The sequence below is a fragment of the Protopterus annectens genome, chromosome 3.part1, assembly GCF_019279795.1.
Source record: "Protopterus annectens isolate FY-2018-M chromosome 3.part1, PAN1.0, whole genome shotgun sequence".
In the NCBI taxonomy this organism is placed as follows: Eukaryota; Metazoa; Chordata; order Ceratodontiformes; family Protopteridae; genus Protopterus; species Protopterus annectens.
The window spans coordinates 1,409,234,317-1,409,255,775 of NC_056732.1; positions in this window are offsets into that span (position 1 = coordinate 1,409,234,317).

A 21,459-nucleotide genomic window follows, 5' to 3' on the forward strand; every position below is an offset into this window, starting at 1 on the left:
TAGAAGCACCCCATTGCTTGGGCCTGTATGAGCCCTGGGGCTGTTGTCTGCCTCTAGGGCGTCTGTATCTGCCTCTTTGTGGCCTGTCTGACGTGGGAAAGGACCAATTCTTAGGCCAGTTCCTGCTAAATCTGGGTGGCTGTACCTGTAAGAAATCCTTTACTGTCTGCACAGATTTAGCTTTATCTTCCATTTTCTTCAATACCTCTTCTGCCTTAACAGCAAACAAAGTATCATGCTGTAACCGAGCATCCAATAATTTTGCTTTAACATGATCAGGCAGAGTCGGTTCCTTTAACCAAGCATGCCTTCTAATGACAGAACCTGTAACAGCGGCCCTGCAAGAGGCCTCCAGTGAATCAAAACACATTGCAAAGTATGCTTTCCCACTTGTTCAGCTGCATGCAATAAATCCTGCATTTCCTTGTTCTCAGAATATTCAGAATTTGTCAACATTTTCTGTTTTAGCAGAGACATTAAGTATTGCTGATATTTAAGCATAAGAAACTGACAATTTAAAGCCCTTACAGCCAAGGTAGCAGAAGTGTAAACATTTTTCCCCCATCTGTCCAGTGCCCTTGAATCTCTATCTGAGGGGACAGAGTTTTTTGCAGTAGAGGCCTTGACCCCTTTGGGACCCTGAGATATAGTTTCTGGGTCAGCAGCAGGGTTTTTTATAAAGAAATTTATGAGAATCTGGAACCCTGTAGTATCTGTCTCGCTTAACAGGTGCAGGAGGTAGAGAGTCAGGAGACAGTCCGGACGCTGAAAATACATCTACAATGTCTAGAACAGGTGGAATAGCAAGAGGTCTGTGCTGAGGTAGTAAAAATGTCTCCGAGCCTTTTCTTAGATTCTGAATAATCTTGGCTCTCCCAGTGGAAATGCTCCCTCATGGTATGCAGGGTTTCCCCAAAGGAATAATCCTCAGGAGGAGAAGCTGAAAGAATAGATTCTTCAGCATCAGAATCCTCATAGGGAGGAACAGAGTATCCCTGTTCTGAAGAGGAGTCAGAGGAAATGGAAACCTGATCAGAGGAATCATATTCAGTGTCTTGCCTAGACCTCTAATCAGGAGGGGGATGGGAACCCCTGATCAAAGTAATTAGGTCTTCGGCCATTTTGAGCATCTGTTGCTTAGGCATGGAAGTCTGTCCTGGAGAATGCTGTACTTGTTTCCTTGTCTTTAAAGCTGTTTTAGTCGGTCTTGGATGCTGAAGTTGGCTTGATATAAAGCTGTGTAGGTCTGAAAACACCCTCAGGAGCCGATGCCTGCTCAGCGGCTCCGGACCCATCTGAGGGATTAGTTTCCGAAGGCCCAATACCTTGAGTATCCAGAGGCCTAGTTGTCTCCACGTGGGAGTCTGAGGCGGCCTTTGGCTCTGAGGTAGTGGGTGTCAGTGGCTGCGAAAGCACCTCACTGAGAACCGGCGAACGGCCTAGAAGAGGCTTAGTTGTCGGTTTTGGACCTCTGATGCCTGTCCTTTTCTTTTTCTTTGCGCTTTTTATGAACTCCGGTCATCAGCTGTTCCGACGGCATTATATAGTTAAACCTTGAGCCAAAGTAATGAAAAGCAAAATCGTTCCGACACTTAATAGTGCGTTGGTTAAATCTATCAAAAAACCGACAACTAGCAATGTTGTGCTCAGGGCCTAGGCAAGGAATACAGTAAGAATGAAAATCCTTATGAGGTATTTGCTTCCCACACGAAATACAATCGTTAACTTTTTCTGACATCGGTCTGCAGCAAGAAAAAGAAGTTTCCCCAATGGGGTACTTAGCTTTATTGAAGACTTCGGATCTGAAATTCAATTTAGAAAATCTCAGGAGTCGGCCGACCGGCACTCGCGAACTGCTTTTGCTTCAGGCACCGCACGGCAAGAAAGACTGAAGAAAATGACGTCGGCTGCATCTTATATACCCCTGGCGCACTGACGTCAGGGAAGAGGCGATGGCAACCGACGCCGGACCAGGACTTTGGAATTCAGGCCGACTGCGGGTAGCCTGCCAGTAGGATAACCCAAGTGTAATGACTGCAACAGTGTAACACGAACATCCTTCTTTCCCCATCTATCCAGTGCTCTGGAATCTGTCAGAGGGGGTAGGATTGTTTGCTGTTGAGGCCTTAACACCTTTTGGACCCTGTGAAATAGTCTCAGGGTCAGCAGCAGGGTTTCTAAATAGAAATTTGAGAGAGTCAGGAACCCTGTAATATCTGTCTGGCTTGCTAGGACCCGGAGGGTAAGGAGTCTGGAGTCCAGCTGGACTCTGAAAACACATCATCCACAATGTCTAAAACAGGAGGAATGGCTAAAGGCCTATGCTGAGGGAGAAGGAAATCCCTGAGCCTCTTTTTTGATTCTGAGAAATCTTGACTTTCCCATTGAAAATGCTCCCACAAAGTATGCAAGGTTTCTCCAAAGAAATAATCTTCAGGAAGAGATGCAGATGGGATAGATTCCTCTGCATCAGAATCCTCATAGGGTGGTATAGATAATTCCTGACCAGAAGAGGAATCAGAACAAATAGAAACCTGATCTGAAGATTCATAATCAGTCTTATCTACGCCTCTTATCAGGAGGGGGTTGGGAACCCCTGATCAAAGTAATTAGGTCTTCAACCACTTTGATCATCTGCTTTTTGGGCATAGAGGCCTGTGCACGTGGCTCATGAGTCATCTTTTTTTAGCTTTAGAAGTTGGATTAGTCTTTGATTTTGACGCTGGCGTCTGTTTTATACAAAAATTTTGTGGCCTGAATACACCTTCAGAAGCCGGTGCCTGCTCAGTGGCTCCGGACCCATCCAAGGGGGAGACATCCGCAGGTACAATACTTTGAGAATCTCACGGCATGCTGGACTCCACATAGGTCTCGGTAGGGGCCTGCGACTCTAAAGTAGCAGGTATCAGGGGCTGCGAAAGTGCCTCACTGAGTACCGGCGACTGGCTTAGGAGAAGCTTTGTCAGTTTTGGACCTAGACGGTCTGTCGCTGTCCTTTTCTTAGGGTTTTTTGTGTACTCCGGTAGTCGGACTGCTATCAGACGACATTTCAGGATAGTTAAATCAGTTTCCAAAATATTTTGAGGCAAAGATATACCAACGCTTAATAGTGTGTTGGTTAAATCTAGCACAAAACCGAAAGCTATGCACATTATGATCAGGGCCTAGGCAAGGAACAGTATAAATGGAAATCCTTATGAGATATTTGCTTCCCACAAGTAATGCAATTATTAACTTTTACTGACATCGGTATGGAGCAAGAAAAAGGTTTCCCCAATGGGGTACTCAGCTTTAGTGACTACTTCGTTTCCGAAACTCTAATTCGAAAATTTCAGGAGTCGGCTAACCGGCACTTGCTAACTGCTTCTGCTTCGGGCACCGCGCAGCAAGAAAGACTAAAGAAAATGGCGTTGGCTGCCTGTTTTATAACCCTGACGTCATGGAAGAGGAGACAGCAACTGACGCAGGACCCAAGACTTTGAAATTCAGGCCGACTGAGGGCAACCTGCCAGCAGATTACCCCTAATGTAATGACTGCAACAGTGAAACATGAAGAACATCCCCTTCTCACCTGGGCAGGGGATACAGCTTGAACGGTACCCTGGACTAAAAGAGAAGGAAGCTGTTCCCAAGGAGGTTGAGGGATGCTCAAAAAGGAAGCAATTTCCAAGGCATGAAATATCCCTGGAAGAAGACAGACAGAACCCAAGAGTCTGTTGCAATTCTTACCCAGATTGGAAGGGACAGGGAAAGATGAAGGGATAAAGGGAACTGGCCAAGGGAAAGGGGAAGCAAAGTGTCTAATAGGTTCATAGGTGGTTACTGGGCTACTGACCAAAGGTCTTTATAAGTCTAGCTGTGTGTACCCAATATAAAATACTACAGAAACCCAATATAAAGGATCTTGCTTAAACTCAAGATCTTACTTGGCAACGACTGCCCATATCTAGGAAGGTCATAGGTGAAATGCCCAGTAAGAATTTACTGTTTCCCATCCAGGTCACCCAGGCTATGCTTAAACAGGGTCATAGAGGGGCTTTGTTTGATGCGAACTGGTAGCCTATTCCAAACAGAGGAGTGGCAACCTCCGAGACACAGTGGTCTCTCCATCAGGTCCTATTTATGTCATAGGGCAGGTTAAGGTCCCTAGAGCTGGTGACCCTTGTCCCATTTGACTTGCAGATGTGCAACATTTCCATTACGTTTGGATTAGAGATTGCTCTCTAGGCCAGGCACAAGTCTCCTCTAAGCAGTCTGTATGCTACTGAGTACAGTGACAGTGACTTCAGTATGTCAATGTATGACATGCACTGGAGACCGTGAATTTTCTTGGTTAGAAATCTCAGAGGTCTTTCAAGTTACTGCAGGTGCCTGGTAAAGTACATACCAAAGGGACACTACTCAATTACTGGCTTGATGAGGGTCAAGTACAGGGGTGTTATGACCTCTTATGCTCTTCAGGCAATATCTTTGCTAATGAGGCATGCAAAGTACAATAGCTTCTTTACCACAGTAAGACGTATGGTGGTCAAAATTTAAGCTACAGTCAACTTGCGTTAACAAGTCTCTCACTACTCAGAGTATTATTATTTATACAATAGTCTGCAGAGATATCATTTTTACCGAAGGGGATAATGCATTTTTTAGCACTGAGTTATGAGTCCTTGGCTTTGGCACCAATCACTTGTTTGTGTCAGTCCCTCGAAGTATACAGACATAATTTGGGGATTCAATGATTATACCTAATTTGCAGTAGTCAGCAAACGTAATCAGCCACAGCCCCTCTGTTTTGGCCTGACCTTCTGAGAAGCATATTCCGAACAATAGGGGGCCCAGCACTGTCCCCCGTGGATCCCCACTGGTGACAAGTCTGCTAGATGAGGAAAAGTCTCCAACTTTGACTGAGTGATCTGTCGATGAGCCAGTCAGCATCCCACCAGATGAAGTAAGGGATTTATATTCAACTGGGAGAGTCCATCTATAGTGCCCGAATGTCGGATTGTGTCAAAAGCCTTGGCAAATCAAGGTGGGCTGTATGCACACAGATTTGTCTTAATCTATGGATCTGGTGACATTTTTGAAGTCGTCCACCAGGTTTAAACAGGCATGATCTGCCTTTCACAAAACCACTGTGTTAGTTCAAGGGTTTGGAGATCACCTATATCCTTATAAGGTCCATGATGATTTGTTCCACAGCTTTACACAGGCAAGGCTAGTTAATCTTATGGGTCTGTAGTTCCAAGGGTCTGTTGCTGTACCCTCTTTATGAAGGGGAATGACTGTTGCCGTTTTCCACTCAGCAGGGGCAAAATCGGTACTCAGGCTGTGGTTGAATACAGTACCTAATGAAGTAGCTAACTCACATTTCAGCCCATTTAAAAATGCAACCTGGGATGCCATCTGGTCCTACAGAGGCTGTGTTGTTGGCCTTGGACAGAAAATTAATGACTTGCTCTTTGGAGATGTAAGGTCGGGGAGATGTAGAGGGAATGTAAGGTGGGGAAATGTAGAGGGAATGCTTTGTGGAATGTCTGGAGGGGACAGGGAGATGAAATTTTCGCCAAACCTGTCAGCTAATAGGTTATCTATTTTCACATGATCAGTGTGTGTGATGCTATCCACAGCTAGTTCAGCACACGTCCTGGTCCTACCTTTTAGGTTACAGAGAGAGTTGAAGAATGCCTTATGGTTATCCTTAGCTATGGTTGCTAAATTCTTTTTGAAGTTGCCCTTAGAGGATTTTACAAGTTCATAGGTTGGTACTAGGCTATCAGCACTAGGGCCTATACAAGCTTGCCATAACAATCCCCTGGCTATTTCTTCCCATACTATTTACTTCCCTGGACCCCTGTCTAGCAGGGCGACTGACGTGATCCCCGGGGTGAATTTCCTCTCTCCCATCCAATCATCAAGGTTCCTTTTGAAGAGGGCCAAAGGGGCGCTCTGCTTGACATGTATGGGCAATCTATTCCAGAGTCTGGGGAGTGTCTGGGTCAGGAACCAATCCCTACAACAGGTTTCGTTTATTGTGATGACAAGATTTAGATCCCTGGTGCGAGTGGCTCTGAGGGATTGGGATTCCTTTAAGTGTAGCATGTCCAACAGCTCTGGGTTTGACATAGCCTTAAATCGCCTTGGAGTAGACGATAAGCAACAGAGTATAGCTGGAGTTTTTTAAGGCGATCAGCATAGGGCATCTGCTTTAGGCCTGTGATTCTTTTAGTGAGGTATTTCTGCAGCCTTTCCAGTTGTTACAGATGTCTTGAGAGATACATACCAAATGGGGCGTTGTATTCTATAATGGGTCTAATGAGGGATGAGCACAGTGGGACAATGACCTCCTTTTTTCTGGATGAAAAGACCTTAGTGATGAGGTGTGCCACATAGGATTTCTTGACTGTTGTGGCGACGTGGTTATTGAAGGTGAGACCACTGTCCACCTGTGTCCCTAAGTCTCTTACCACACTTTCGGTCTTTAGTGTACTGCCACCTATGTGATAATTCATGGGTGCATGTTTTTTCCCAAAGGGAATAACTATACATTTCCTGGCATTGAGCTTGAGTCCATGGCTCTGGCACCAAGCATCGGTTTCTGTAAGGCCCTTTTGTAGAGTATCCACATCATTTGGGGATTCAATAATTGCTTCCAGTTTGCAGTCATCTGCGAACGTTGTTAGCCAGATTCCCTTAGTGTTGGCCTGTACTTCAGAGAAGTAGATACCAAACAAGAGAGGTCCCAGGACTGAACCCGGAGGTACCACACTTGTCTGAAGCTAGATATGGAATCAGCTAGTTTTACAGTGTGGGTTCTGTCAGTAAGACGGTTGGAAACCCATAGAGTGAAGTAGGGATTAATGCCCAGCTTAGTAAGTTTATCTATGACTCCAGAGTGGGGGATGGTGTCAAAGGCCTTGGCGAGGTCCAGAAAAGCTGTGTGGACTGCCTTACCCTCGTCCACGGCTCTGGAGACTGATTCGAAGAAGTAAATAAGGTTCAGGAGACAAGATCGGCCCTTCACGAACCCAAACTGGGTGGGGTCCAGTGTTTTAAGGTTGTCAATGTCTTTGTTTATAAGTTCCATCATAATATTTTCCATGGCCTTGCAGATCAGGCTCGTCAGACTGATGGGGCGGTAGTTCCCAGGATCCAAGGGGGATCCCCCCTTGTGGAGTGGGATAACTGTAGCTGTGCGCCACTCAGTGGGCACGAAGCCTGAGGTGAGTGCATGTTGTCTGATTTGTTTGTTCAAGCAGAGGAGGGTGTTCTTCCAGTGCTGGGACCTCTTTTACTCTTAGACAGCAACTTCTTCCTCTTGTTGTACAACTGATTAATGCTAGATGCCCACTAGGGAGGCTTGTTTTTTTCTTGATGATTTGTTTTGGTCCTATCAGGTACAGCTGTGTTAATATGTTTGTGTAAGTGTTTATACAGGGCATGTGTGTATAACTTAGTACAGTTCTCAATGCCATCTGTGGGAACAGGAGTTTGGAAAGTATTTTTGCTATCACTTAGGAGGGTATAATTAGCTTTGGTGAAATTATTTAGCCTTTCACCGGAGAGGGGTTCAGGTGTTCTAGCTACTTCAAATGTGAGTGATTTGTGATCAGATTTAACCAGCAAGAGTCCTATACTTGTGGTAGTGCAATGGTCACCAATGTTGGCAAGGACCAGGTCGACAATATTTGAGCCCCTTGTGGGGTTGCATACTATTTGTTGCAGGGCATTAGTGTTAAAGTCCAGGAACCTTTACACAAGCATGTTGGTACTTGTACAAGTTTCCGATTCAATGGAGGGATAGTTAAAATTGCCCATGACTAGAGTGTTTGGTTGTAATTTGACTGACTCAAGTAGGTACAAATAAGCATTGTGAGTATCTTGGTTGACTTGTAGGGGGGGGGTTTACCCACAGTTAGCTGAACTTGGAGTAGCCATGGAGTTTTCCGATCTAACTAGTCTAGAGGTATATTCATCTTTGATAAAGATAGATACTCCTCTTCCTTTGGTTCTCACATGCTCATTTTGTGGTTTGAAAGTGTGGAAAGCACTGTAGCCTTGCAAGGCCAGGGTACTCTCTGCGGCTCTGAACCAAGTTTCTGCGACTGCACAGGCGTAAATATCACCCAAGGAGAGGAGTACTTTCAGAGAGTGCAGTTTCTGATTTAAACCATTAGGCTTGTCCTGAAAAGGAGGTTTCTGGGAAGTGTTTGAATAGACTTAGCAGTAAGCATACATCTAGAACTCTCTTTTTTTACACTTGGGTGGAGGATAAGACTGCCTATGAATAAAAGCAGATTTGGAAGGGTAATTCCTTTGAAACTCTGGAACAGGAGAAACAAAAATGTTTCATCTCCTGCAAAGTCTTGCCCTTATCCTAGAGAGAATTAAAAAGCTCAGCAGCAGCAAGACCAAAAAGATTTTTATTATCCAAAGGAGCATCCCAACAATTTGGCCTTAATGTCATCAGGCAAAGCCTGAACATGAAGCCATGTGTAAAGACTCATGAAAGAACCAAATGCAACAGTCCAAGAGAAGAATAGTACAGTTGTGTACACTTACCATAAATGTAGATGTTACGGGTGTATTCACTGTTGCACTCATTACATTAGGGTAATCTGCTGGCAGGTTGCCCTCAGTCGGCCTGAACAAAGTCTTGGGTCCTGCATCGGTTGCTGTCTCGTCTTCCATGAAGTCAGGTCATTAGGGGTATAAAACATGCAGCAGACGCCATTTTATTCAGTTTTTCTTGCCCCAGATGTCAGGCGCCCCCCAAATGGACAGAAAAAAAATTATATATATATATATATATATATATATATATATATATATATATATATATATATATATATATATATATATATTGCTGAAAGGCGGCGTGAGTGGGCATATATATATATATATATATATATATATATATATATATATATATATATATATATATATATATATATATATATATATATATATATATATATATATATATATATATATATATATATATATATATATATATATATATATATATATTGAGTTGGGAGGGTGGCCTAATGGTTAAGGTATTTGCCAACACAAAGTACAGGGTTTGAGTCTCACAAGGTCTCCTGGGGATAGTGGCTGGGCAGTGGCTCCTGGGGCAGTTAGCCTGGTGCTAATCTATGAACTATGAACCTATATATAGAATATATATATATATCTATCTATATACATCACATATATATCTATATATATATCATATATATCTATATATATATATATATATATATATATATATATATATATATATGCTGCATATACATATATATATACACACATATATATATACACACATATACACACACTGCTATATATATATACAGCGCATATTATATATATATATATATATATATTTATGCACACACATATATATATATATATATATATGCACATATATATATATATATATATATATATATATATATATATATATATGCACATATATATATATATATATATATATATATATGCACATATATATATATATATGCACATATATATATATATATATATATGCACATATATATATATATATATATATATATATATATAATATATATGCTACATATATATATATACATATATGCTTATACCACACATATATATTATATATATACATACATATATACACATATATATATATATATATATATACACAATATATATATACATATATATAATATATATATACATATATATATATATATATGCATATATATATATATACATATATATACATATATATATATATATATATATACATATATATATATATATATACACATATATATACATATATATATACATGCTACATATACATATGTTGCATATGCTGCTGCTGCATATATATATATATATACTGCTGCTGCTATATATATATATACACATACATATATATACATATACATATATAATATATATAAGAGGCATATATATATATACATATATATATATATATATATATATATATATATATATATATATATATATATATATATATATATATATATATATGTATACATATATATATATATATATATATATATATATATATATATATATATATATATATATACCACTATATATATAACATGCATATATATATATACATATACATATACATATATACATATATGAGGAAATGACATATATTAAAGAATATAATATATTATCTGTTATATGTTATATTATTTTTATGTTTTATTTATGTTATTTATTTACTTTTTTTTTTATTGTTTTTTATTTTTTTTTATTTTTTTTTTTTTTATTTATTTTTTTTTGTTGTACTATTATGTATGTCTTATTTTTTACTATTTATGTTTTTTATTATTTATTTAATATTTATTTCATTTATTATTATTTCTTTTTTATTAATATATATTTTTTTTTCATTTTTTTATTTTTTTTTTTTTTATTTTATTTTCATTGTCTTTAATATGATGTTTATAATATTTATTATTTTATATGTCTATTTTATATATGAATACCTTATATTCTGTGTATTATAGATTTATATTATTCTCCCTTTTGAAATATAGAATATGATGCTTTGTATACCTTTTATATATTATATGCATTATATATATATATATAGAAAATACAGCAGTATTATGAATGTATACATGTATATATATATATGCATACAAGATACATAAAAAGAAAGCAGCAGATAGAAAATGTTGCATATCATATTTGCAAAGCTAAAAATAAATGCATTCTGTGTATAGAATCAAAGCACTTGTTTACATAAATAGTCACATGTACATATGTATCATAATAGAAAATTGAATATATACAGAGAGAGCAAAAGATATGAAAGCAATAATGTTAGAGATAGATATAGCACAAGAGCAAATTTTTTAAAAGCTTTTACAGTTGCATATGTACAAAATATGCATATACAAAGGCTAGACTATCACTGCTGTAGCATATGTCAAACATTTTAATACAAAGACTGATTTATGAATACAATGAGTTAGCTCATATATATGCAAAAGCACATGACTAGAAAAGAGAATATGTTTGTCTGAAATTTTACAGGAAGGAGCAATATATAATATTGTGAGAGTAATACATATGTACAGATAAGACATGAGGGTGCACATATAGGGTATGTGCAGAGTGAGGCTGAAGGAAGGAGTATTTGGATTTTTTTAGTTTTAGGACAAGAGAGTTAGTTGAGTAAGTATTGTGTAAGGGGATTGTAGGTGTGTGGTTTTAGGAATAGAATAATATGTGAAAATATTATTTATGATGGTGTAATATGTACAAAGTTATAGGGTTTGCAGGGTGTGAATTTTTAAGAAGGAAAATTGTAATAATATTGTAGTGTGATTTGTGAGTCAAATATTGTGTAATGAATTTTATAATAGATTGTTTTGAAGATAATGTAAGAATTTGAAATGTGTAAGGTGTGAATGTTGAATTGATTGATAAAAACAATCAGCAGTTTATGTATAATATAAGATGTAGAAGTGAATATTGAATGAAATTGAAAGTTTAAATATTGTGTATCAAAGAAATAGTTGATTAATAGATTTGGGGGAATATTGTTTGTAGAAGAATGTTATTAATTTTGAGAAAGAATATGGATGAAAAGGTTTTTGATTATGAAATATGTGGTATGAAGTTGGTTAATGGTGTATAGCATTGTTATTGATGAATCAGTATTTGTATGAAATATTATATACTATTACAGATAATGTTTTAAATATATGTGTTAATCTATGTATTATGGATAAATATACAATGTTATTATGATAGTATCTTTTTATTATGATTTTATGATGTAATACTGTGTAGAATAGCTGAATATTTTAATCATTTGAAATATATATGCTTTATGATCAGAATATATGTCTTGAATGAATATGTATGTTCTATATGTGTGAAAGGAGAATTATAATATTTATATTAGATAGTTTATTTTATTTATTTAATTTTTAATTATTTTGAATATTTATTTTAGAATATTTAATAATTATGTTTAATATACATTATGTAGATATAATATTTATTTATTTGTGAATTTATATTCTATTGAGAAAGTAGCTATATATTTAATATTATTTTTATTATTTTTAATTATATTAATTTTATAGAATCAATATTAATCTTATTTAATGGTTTTTGTATTGGTATTATGTGTTATTAATGCATAGAATTATTTATTTATTTTTATGATACTTTAATTTCATATTATTCTGAGATTTATTTTTATTTATAAATTACTGGATAACATATTGGATATGAAGAGGTATTAGGAGATATCTCTATCCACAGAATGATATTTATATATTGTTATAATGATATGTGAAATGGATGGCTTGAATGAAACTATTGATTGAAGATTGTATTATTATCAAATTATTTTTAGTTGTACAAAAGGTAATATAGAATATGGAAAGATTATCAATCTGAATTTTAGAAAGTATATTTATCACAGGATAGACTGAACTATATTACTATTATATATTAAACTACAGTTTTTCCATATATCATTTATTTAATAATATGTAGCTATTTGAATATTTAGTTTAAATTTATTAAATGTATTATACACACTGAGATATTATGTAAAGCTATTATATTAAATGAAATTTATATTATTAAAGAATATTTATTCTTATATGTATTTATATATTTAAATCTATATTATTTTTTATCATATTTTTTTTTATAGTGATAATAGATCATTAATATCTTCTTTTATTTTTTTTATAGATTTATTATTATGTCTATAGATTTATTTATTATGTTATTAATATATGTTTTTCTTATTCTTTGCATATGTGATGTATATGTTGATAAATATATAAAGTTATATTTATATTAAGAGATATATTATATATATTTTTACACTTCTTATGTTGTTATATCATATATGTCATTCATATATATTTTGATACAATATTATATCTATCTTATCTTTTATTTCTACATTTCTAATTATATATATATTTCAACATATCTTTTATCTTTTTTTTTAAAAATATATCTTCCTTTTTATATACAAACACCCTTTTTTATAAAATATATATATCTATACATAAAAATCTACATAAATTAAAAAAAAAAATATCCACATAAAAAAAATATAAAAAAAATAAAACTTCTTTTATAAATCTCAAAATATATAAATATAAAAAAAATATATAACAAAATAAAAAAAAAAAAAAAATATATAAAAAGCATATATAATATAAAATACATAATATAAAAATAAAACATTTTTAAAATTTTATATCTTATATAAATTTCTTTTTTTTTATTTTAACATTTTTTAAATAAAACAAAATATTTTTTTTTTTTGTGATACATCAAAAAAAAAATATATATATATATATATATATATATATATATATATATATATATAAATAAATAAACAGAAACGTATGTAAATGCACTTTGAGCAACATAAACTTTACCCTCATCTAAAAGCAAATACACCACAAACGCTTTAGTATATAGTGAAGGAAAGAAAAGGTATCGAAAAAGGGGGATGGTGGGTGGGTAACCCGGACTGCAACAGTGAATACACTAACATCTACATTTATGGTAAGTGTACACAAGTGTACTATGTGTTTCGTGTTTCACTGTTGCAGTCATTACATTTGGGTAGCATCCCAAAGCTATGGATGGGAGGATGGAACTAAATAGCATTAGGAGCGGCTATAAGGCCCTGCGGAACTGCAGTGGCAAACCCTGCCCTGGATTTGGAGAAGAGAGGCAAATGATAATGCTTTGTGAAGGTATGAACAGAGCTCCAAGTAGCAGCCTCCAGAATATCTTTGGTTGGAACCCCTCTGAGAAAAGCTGCTGTGGTAGAGCCAGCCCTGGTGGAATGTGACTTGATCCCCTTGGGCACAGGTTTACCATGGTGCAAGTAGCAGAAACAAATGCAGTGGCTTATCCACTTAGAAAGCCTGCTTTGATATAGCCTTCCCCTCTGATCCTGCAGCAAATGCCACCAGTAGTTGCTCAGACTTTCTTAGAGATTTGGTCCCGTTTAAGTAGAATCTTAGTGGTCTGTGTACATCCAATGAATGTAGAATCCGCTCACCCTTGTTCTGCGGATTTGGGTAAAATGTTGCCAGGTGAATTGTCTGATTAAGAGCCACAGTGGATACCACCTTAGGCATAAAAGAAGGATTGGTCCTGAGGGACACCCTGTCTGGGTAAAATGTAATAAAAGGATCCACAGCCATGAGAGCCTGTAGTTCTGAAACCCTTCTTGCTGAAGTGACTGCCAAGAGGAAAGCTGTTTTCCAAGACAGAAATTTTATATCCGCAGTAGCTGCTGGTTCAAAAGGAGGCAGGGTGAGTTTTTCCAGCACAAAGTTGAGGTCACATGCAGGAGTTGGTGATCTTCTGGGAGACCTTAAATTGTTGGCCCCTCTAAGATACTGTTTAAGCAGAGGATGAGAAAAGAGGGGAGGCTCTGTGCTGTAATGAGCAGAGATAGCAGAGGCATGGATTTTTATTGAAGAAAAAGATAGGCCCTTGTCAAGCATCTCAGTCAAATACTGTAAAATCTGAGGGATATTGGGCTTTGCTGTGTCCGTTCCTTGTGCTTGGTTCCAAGCACAGAATCTATTCCATTTATCAGCATAAGATTTTCTAGTACTAGGCCTTCTGGCTTCCAAAATGACATCCATCACAGATTTACTGAGGTGTTGTTTGAATAATTAAATGATCAGCCATGCTGCAAGGTTCACAGTTTGGAGCTGGGTGTACAGAATTTGATTATTCTGCTGAGACAGTAGATGAGGTATTTGAGGCAAGTACCAAGGAGGAAGTTGAGACATATTCCTTAGACACGGGTACCAGTGCTGGCGAGGCCAGTCCGGATTAACTAGGATCATTTTTGGTTTTTCCTATCTGACTTTTATTAAGACCTTGGAAAGAAGAGGCAGAGGGGGAAAGGCATAGACTGATGGGTTTTTCCAACTGAAGGATAGGGAATCCACTTTACATGCTTTTCTGTGTTAAGTTCTTGTGCAGAATTTGTCCAGTTGATAATTTTGGGGAGAGGCAAATAGATGTCTGAGCTCCCCCATTTCTGGGTTATCATGCTGAAGATTTGTAGATCCAGTTTCCACTCATGCGGGTCCATAAGATTTCTGCTTTGGTCTGCCAGAGTATTTTGTTTTCCTAGCAGGAATTGAGCTTGAAGATGTATTTGGCAAGTCAAAGCTGTGTTCCATAATGCCATGGCTAGTCTGCAAAGGGGGTAGGAATGTGTACCCCCCTGCTTGTTTATGTACCACATAACTGTGGTGCTGTCCCCGTCTTTACCAGTAGTTATCCTGGATGAAGTAAAGTCCTTGAAAGCTGTCAGAGAATTCTGAACAGCTAGCATCTCTTTCTGGTTGATATGTAGATGCATTTGTTTTGGGCTCCATTTGCCCTGAATGCATCTCCCCGCCAGGTGGGCCCCGCCAAGCATAGTCTCATGCATCTGTAGTTAGGGTTTGGGTGGCAGGGAGTAGAGTGAATGACAGTTCCTTGTTTTGGTGACATGTCTCTGCCCACCAAAGAAACTCCTGTTGTAGGCAGAGAATGAGAGAAATCATTGTTTCCAGATTGTGACAATGTTGACTCCATAAACTTTTTAGGTACCATTGTAGTTTCCTCATATGCAGTCTCGCATATGGAATTAGTAGAATGCAGGATGCCATGAACTCCAAAGCCTGCAGAATTTGTCTTGCAGATAACTGGGTTTTTGTTGCCATTTGTTTGAAGTATGTTGTCAGTTGCTTTTGTCTGGCATAAGGTAAGCCATCTGGGTAGTTGTATTCAAGCTTGCACCCAGGAATGTAATTATTTGAGAGGGTACCAGTTGGGATTTCTTTTCGTTTATTGTGTACCCTAGGCATGTTAGAAGCCTTTTTACAAATGCCAGATGCTGAAGTGTCCTTGTCCTCTGCTTGAATGAGACAGTCGTCCAGATAAGGATAAATATGAATGCTTCTTTGTCTGCAGAATGCAATTACTGGTGCCAGGCACTTTGTAAAGACCCTGGACACAGTAGATAAGCCTAAGGGCAGTGCAGAGAATTGGTAATGCAAAAAACCTTCCTTGAAGCTGAGGTATCTTCTCCATGATTCCCTTATTGAGATATGCAGGTATGCCTCTTAAGTCTAGAGTCACTAACCAAGCGTTCCTGCCCAGCATAGGCAGTAGCTGTTGTAAAGTCAGCATTTTGAATTTTGGAATGTCCAGGAATGTGTTCAAAATCGATAAGTCTAGTACTGGATGCCAGGCATGGTCTTTTCTGGGTACCAGGAACAGTCTTGAATAAAAACGTTGCCCTTTTTCCTGTTCTGGTACTGTTTGAATAACCCCCATATCCATGAGGGACATAACTTGTTTCTGAGCCTCTGCCCACTGATTTTGTGGCAGATCTGGCCAACCATTTGGAATTGGCAAAGTATGGAAATTAAATCTGTACCCCTGGGATACTATGTTTAATACCCACTTGTCCTGGGTAATTAACTACCAATTTTGAGCATGAAGTGATAGTTTTCCCCCCAAGGGGGCTGCCAAAAGATAAGTGCTTGGTGAAGGTAGAGGGAAGTCATTGAGACTGCTTATTGTAGGGTTGTGTTTCGTTTCCTCCAGATTTGGAGGTGGAGGCACCCCATTGTTTTGACCTGTAAGAACACTGATTGGCATCTGGAGCCTTTTGAGTGCCTGGATTTGCCTTGAGTGGCTCTGTTGGACACAGGAAAGGACCAATTTTTAGTAGGCCAGTGCCTACTGAACCTGGGTGGCTGCACTTGCAAGAAATATTTTACAGTTTGCATGATTTAACTTAGTCTTCCATTTTCTTTAAAACATCTTCTGTCTTACTACCAAACAGAGTATCATGCTGCAAAGGGGCATCCAACAATTCAGCTTTAACATGTTCAGGCAGATTTTGCTCCTTGAGCCAGGCATGCCTTCTAATCACAGATCCAGTAACTGCGGCCCTGCAAGAGGCCTCCAAAGAATCAAAACCACATTGCAAAGTATGCTTTCCAACCTGTTCTGCTGCATGCAATAAATCCTGTAACTATTTTCCACACAATCAGAAATCAACATAATTTTCTGTTTCAGTAAGCCCATAACATGCTGTTGACATTTAAGCATATGAAACTGGCAGTTTAAGGTCCTAATTGCCAAGGTTGCAGACGTATAAACCTTCTTTCCCCATCTATCCAGCGCCCTGGAATCTCTATCAGAGGGGGTAGGATTTTTGGCTGTAGAGGCCTTTACACCTTTGGGACCATGTGAAATAGTCTCAGGATCAGCAGCAGGATTTTTGAATAGAAATTTCTGGGAGTCAGGAACCCTGTAATATCTGTCTGGCTTACTAGGAGCCAGAGGTAGGGAATCAGGAGCCATGCTTGATTCCGAAAACACATCAACAATGTCTAATACAGGAGGTATTACCAAAGGCCTATGCTGAGGAAGAAGGAACTCCCTAAGCCTCTTTTTTGATTCAGAGAAGTCCTGATGCTCTCAGTGAAAATGTTCCCTTAAAGTATGCAAAGTTTCTCTAAAAGTAATCCTCAGGAGGAGATGCAGATGAGATGGATTCTTCTGCATCAGAATCTTCATAGGGTGGAATAGAAAATTTCTGATCAGAAGAGGAATCAGAAGAAATGGAAACCTGATCTGAAGATACATAATCAGTGCTTTGCCTAGGCCTCTTAGCAGGGCAGGGGGGGGTGAGGGTTGGGAACCCCTGATCAAGGTAATTAAGTCCTCAGGCATTTTGATCATCTGTTTTTTAGGCACAGGGGCCTGAGCACGTGGCTCATGCGTCGGTATTTTAGACATAGATGTTTCTGATCTTGTTTTTGAGGCTGGCGTCGGTTTTATATAAAAATGTTGAGGCCTGAAAACACCCTCAGAAGCCGGTGCCTGCTCAGCGGCTCCGGACCCATCCAAGGAAGAGACATCCGCGGGTTCAATACTCTGAGAATCTCGCGGTATACCAGACTCTGCATGGATCTCTGTACAGGCCTGCGACTCAAAAGTAGCGGCTATCAGGGGCTCCGAAAGCGCCTCACTGAGTACCGGCGAACCAGCGACTGGCTTAGAAGTTTCGTCTGTTCTGGACCTCGACGGCCTGTCTCTCTGCGTTTTTTTGTGAACTCTGGTATTCGGATTGCTAACCGAAGACATTTCAGGATAATTAAATCTTGATTCAAAATATTTAGAAGCAAAAATATACAGACGCTTAATAGTGAGTTGGTTTAATCTAGCACAAAACCGACATCAAGGCACGTTATGATCTGGGCCTAGGCAAGGAATACAGTACAAATGAAAATCCTTATGAGGTATTTGCTTCCCACAAGTAATGCAATTATTAACTTTTACTGACATCGGTAAGGAGCAAGAAAAAGTTTCCCCAATGGGGTACTTGGCTTTAGTTTGAAGACTTCGGTTCTGAAACTCGAATGCGAAAATTTCAGGGGTCGGCCAACCAGCACTTGTGAACTGCTTCTGCTTCGGGCACCGCACTGCAAGAAAGACTGAATAAAATGGCTTCGGCTGCATGTTTTATACCCCTGACTACCTGATGTCATAGAAGAGGAGACAGCAACTGACGCAGGACCAAAGACTTTGTTATTCAGGCCGACTGAGGGCAACCTGCCAGCAGATTACCCTAATGTAATGACTGCAACATTGAAACACGAAGAACATCAGCAACATCATAACTACACCTAATAGAATAGCAGGCAACTTGAGAGGTGGAACCTAACAAGGAAAGGGCAGAAGCCTTCCCCTCAGAGTCAGAGAGGTCAGAGATTACCTGAGAAAGCAGGGCCACAGCATACCTTGTCATAGGAGTCAGGTTTCTTGGGAGCTGGGGACGGAGAATCAGGGGCCAAAGAAGCTGCAGAGAAAATATCCGGGAGGGCAGCCAGAACAAGGGGGAACAGAAGAAAGTTTGGGAGACTCCATCTGAAGGAGATCTTAATACCTCTTCTGTATGTCAGAAATTGACAGCAGTCCCATTTAAAGAATTCCATCATACAAGTAACAGTGTCCCCAAAAGTGTCCCTCCAAAGGAGGATCTGGACTAATAGAATTATCTTCCTCTGAACCATAATCCAAGGAGGAAGGGCTTTGGGAAGAGTAAACTAAGCACTCTTCCCCAGAGTCCATATCCTCAGAGAAATCCTGTTCTCAAAGTCTTTCCTGCGCATTTAAAGTGTTTTTGTGTAGGTTTACTGTATTTTTTTGAAAAAAAAAAAAAAAGAAAAAAGAAAAAATAAATACTCTCATTTCCCGCCTTTTCTAAGCTAGTCTAGTCCAGTTTTCAGGTTCTGCTGAATTCAGGGCTGTGGTACAAGTTCCTGTGTTGCCCATATCCTTACTTGGATAGAAGGACGTTTCTCTGTTCACCAGTGAGAAGCTTTGAGCAGCCTATCTGTCCCTGGAGGAGTGGTCTCAGCCCAGCAACTAGTAGTTTACTGGCCGTTTTGGGCTAATTTCTCTCTCTTCCATCTCCCTGCTTTAAAACCTGCATTTGTGCGGTTTTGCCCACCGCTGGTTAGCTAGGGTTAAACTATTCCCGGCTCCACGAAGTCTGCTCTTCAATTTTTCCGTTGGAACTAGTCAAACTCTCAACTAAAGCACTCCAACCTTCCTTTTACTGTCTAGCACTTGCTCTAAGATCTCAGTAAGCACTAATAAACGCTAACACTACACCCCCCCCTTTACTATACATTAGTACAAGGCTCCCTATTCGTCCCTACCAAACAATCAGTAAAACAGTTCATTTATCCGTACAGGCATGGCCAAAGGGCAGTTTCAGGTGTACTCTCCAGTCCAGCTGGTGAATCTGGGCATCCTGAGCCAATGTTACAATTGCATCATGTACACAGACAACCCTCTCCTCCTTCCAAACACAAATGTATGTGAGAGATGCAACTATACAGCCAAACTGGAGCCCAAGCTCTCTCAACCCAAGACTGGAACAGTCAAGTCAGTCAGGAGGAGAAGGGAAACACTTGCACCACACTACCAGTCTCACACAGACCAGTTATATCTGCACCAGCAAACACACAAATATACAAAAACATACTCTGAGGCTAACTAAAAATCTGGCAAAGCAGCAGAGATCTCCAAAGCAGACATCCAAGCAACTTCCACCCTCTAACAACCACGTATCACATACTTCACAAAGTCAGTGTGCCACGCAATCACAGCCCTTAAGGCTAAATAACACACCCAATACACTAGTAATAGGCGACTCTATTGTCAGGCACACTGATGTCCCACTCACTAGACTGAACAAGAAAGTTACTGTAAGCTGCCTGTCAGGTGCCAGGATCCACCACATAACACAAGCACACAGGTCACTCCAAAACAAGCACAAATATGACTCTGTCATTGTCCATGTTGGTGTGAACAACCAGAGACGTACCTCCTTGGGCTACATGAAGAGAGACCTAGAGGACCTCTCTGATCATGTAGCCCAGGCCGGTATGACCCTGACCTCGAGTAGCATCTTGCCCTCACCAAGAATGATGCCACAGTATAAAGATAAAATGATCAATTTTAACAACTGGCTAAGCTATTGGTGTCGTTCAAAGGGGATACAGTGTCTGTCAGCCTGGGATGACATGCTCGACAAGTCACACTGCTTCGCCAGAGATGGCTTGCACCGGTCGCCCTTAGGCTTTCGAATACTGGCCAAGGCTCTTGCCACCCCCATAGTGCCTTTTTTAGGCAAGACTCAAAAGACAAACCCACCTCCATAAACAACACAAGTAACCAAAAACTGAGGGTAATGCTACTCAATGCCAGAAGTCTAAACCTCAAAATGCACGCACTAGAGGCGCTCCTCAGCATGGAGAAAAATCGATATCTGTGCAGTAACAGAAACCTGGTTCAAGGCTCCAGAGAGCACCCCAGCACTACCAGGCTACAACTCATACCATACCTTTCGGCCCCAGAAATACAAAAGGAGGGGGTGTATCCATTTTCATAAAGGATACCCACAATTCCAGGTTAGTAGCACAGCACGAGGCCTCTGAGAACATCCATGTGCAACTAACAGTGGGCAAAGCTGCTTTTCAGATCGTAGCTTGTTACAGATCACCCACCTTGTCTCAGGACTCCCACTCAGCATTCCTGAGAACAATGGAAAATATGAAGGTCCTACCAAACACCATGATATTGGGCGATTTCAACTACCCAAACATTGACTGGAAAAACTACTCAAGTACAAACGCCTTTGCCCGACGCTTCCTAGAGTTTATAAACTCAAATGCCCTGGAATAACTGGTCACCACTCCCACAAGAGGTGACAACATATTGGGCCTGATCATCACCAACATGGGGGATCAGCGTTTCACACCAGAGGTAAACCCCTCGCTGGTAAGATCAGACCATAAACTAATCACACTGTACATCCACATCCTGACT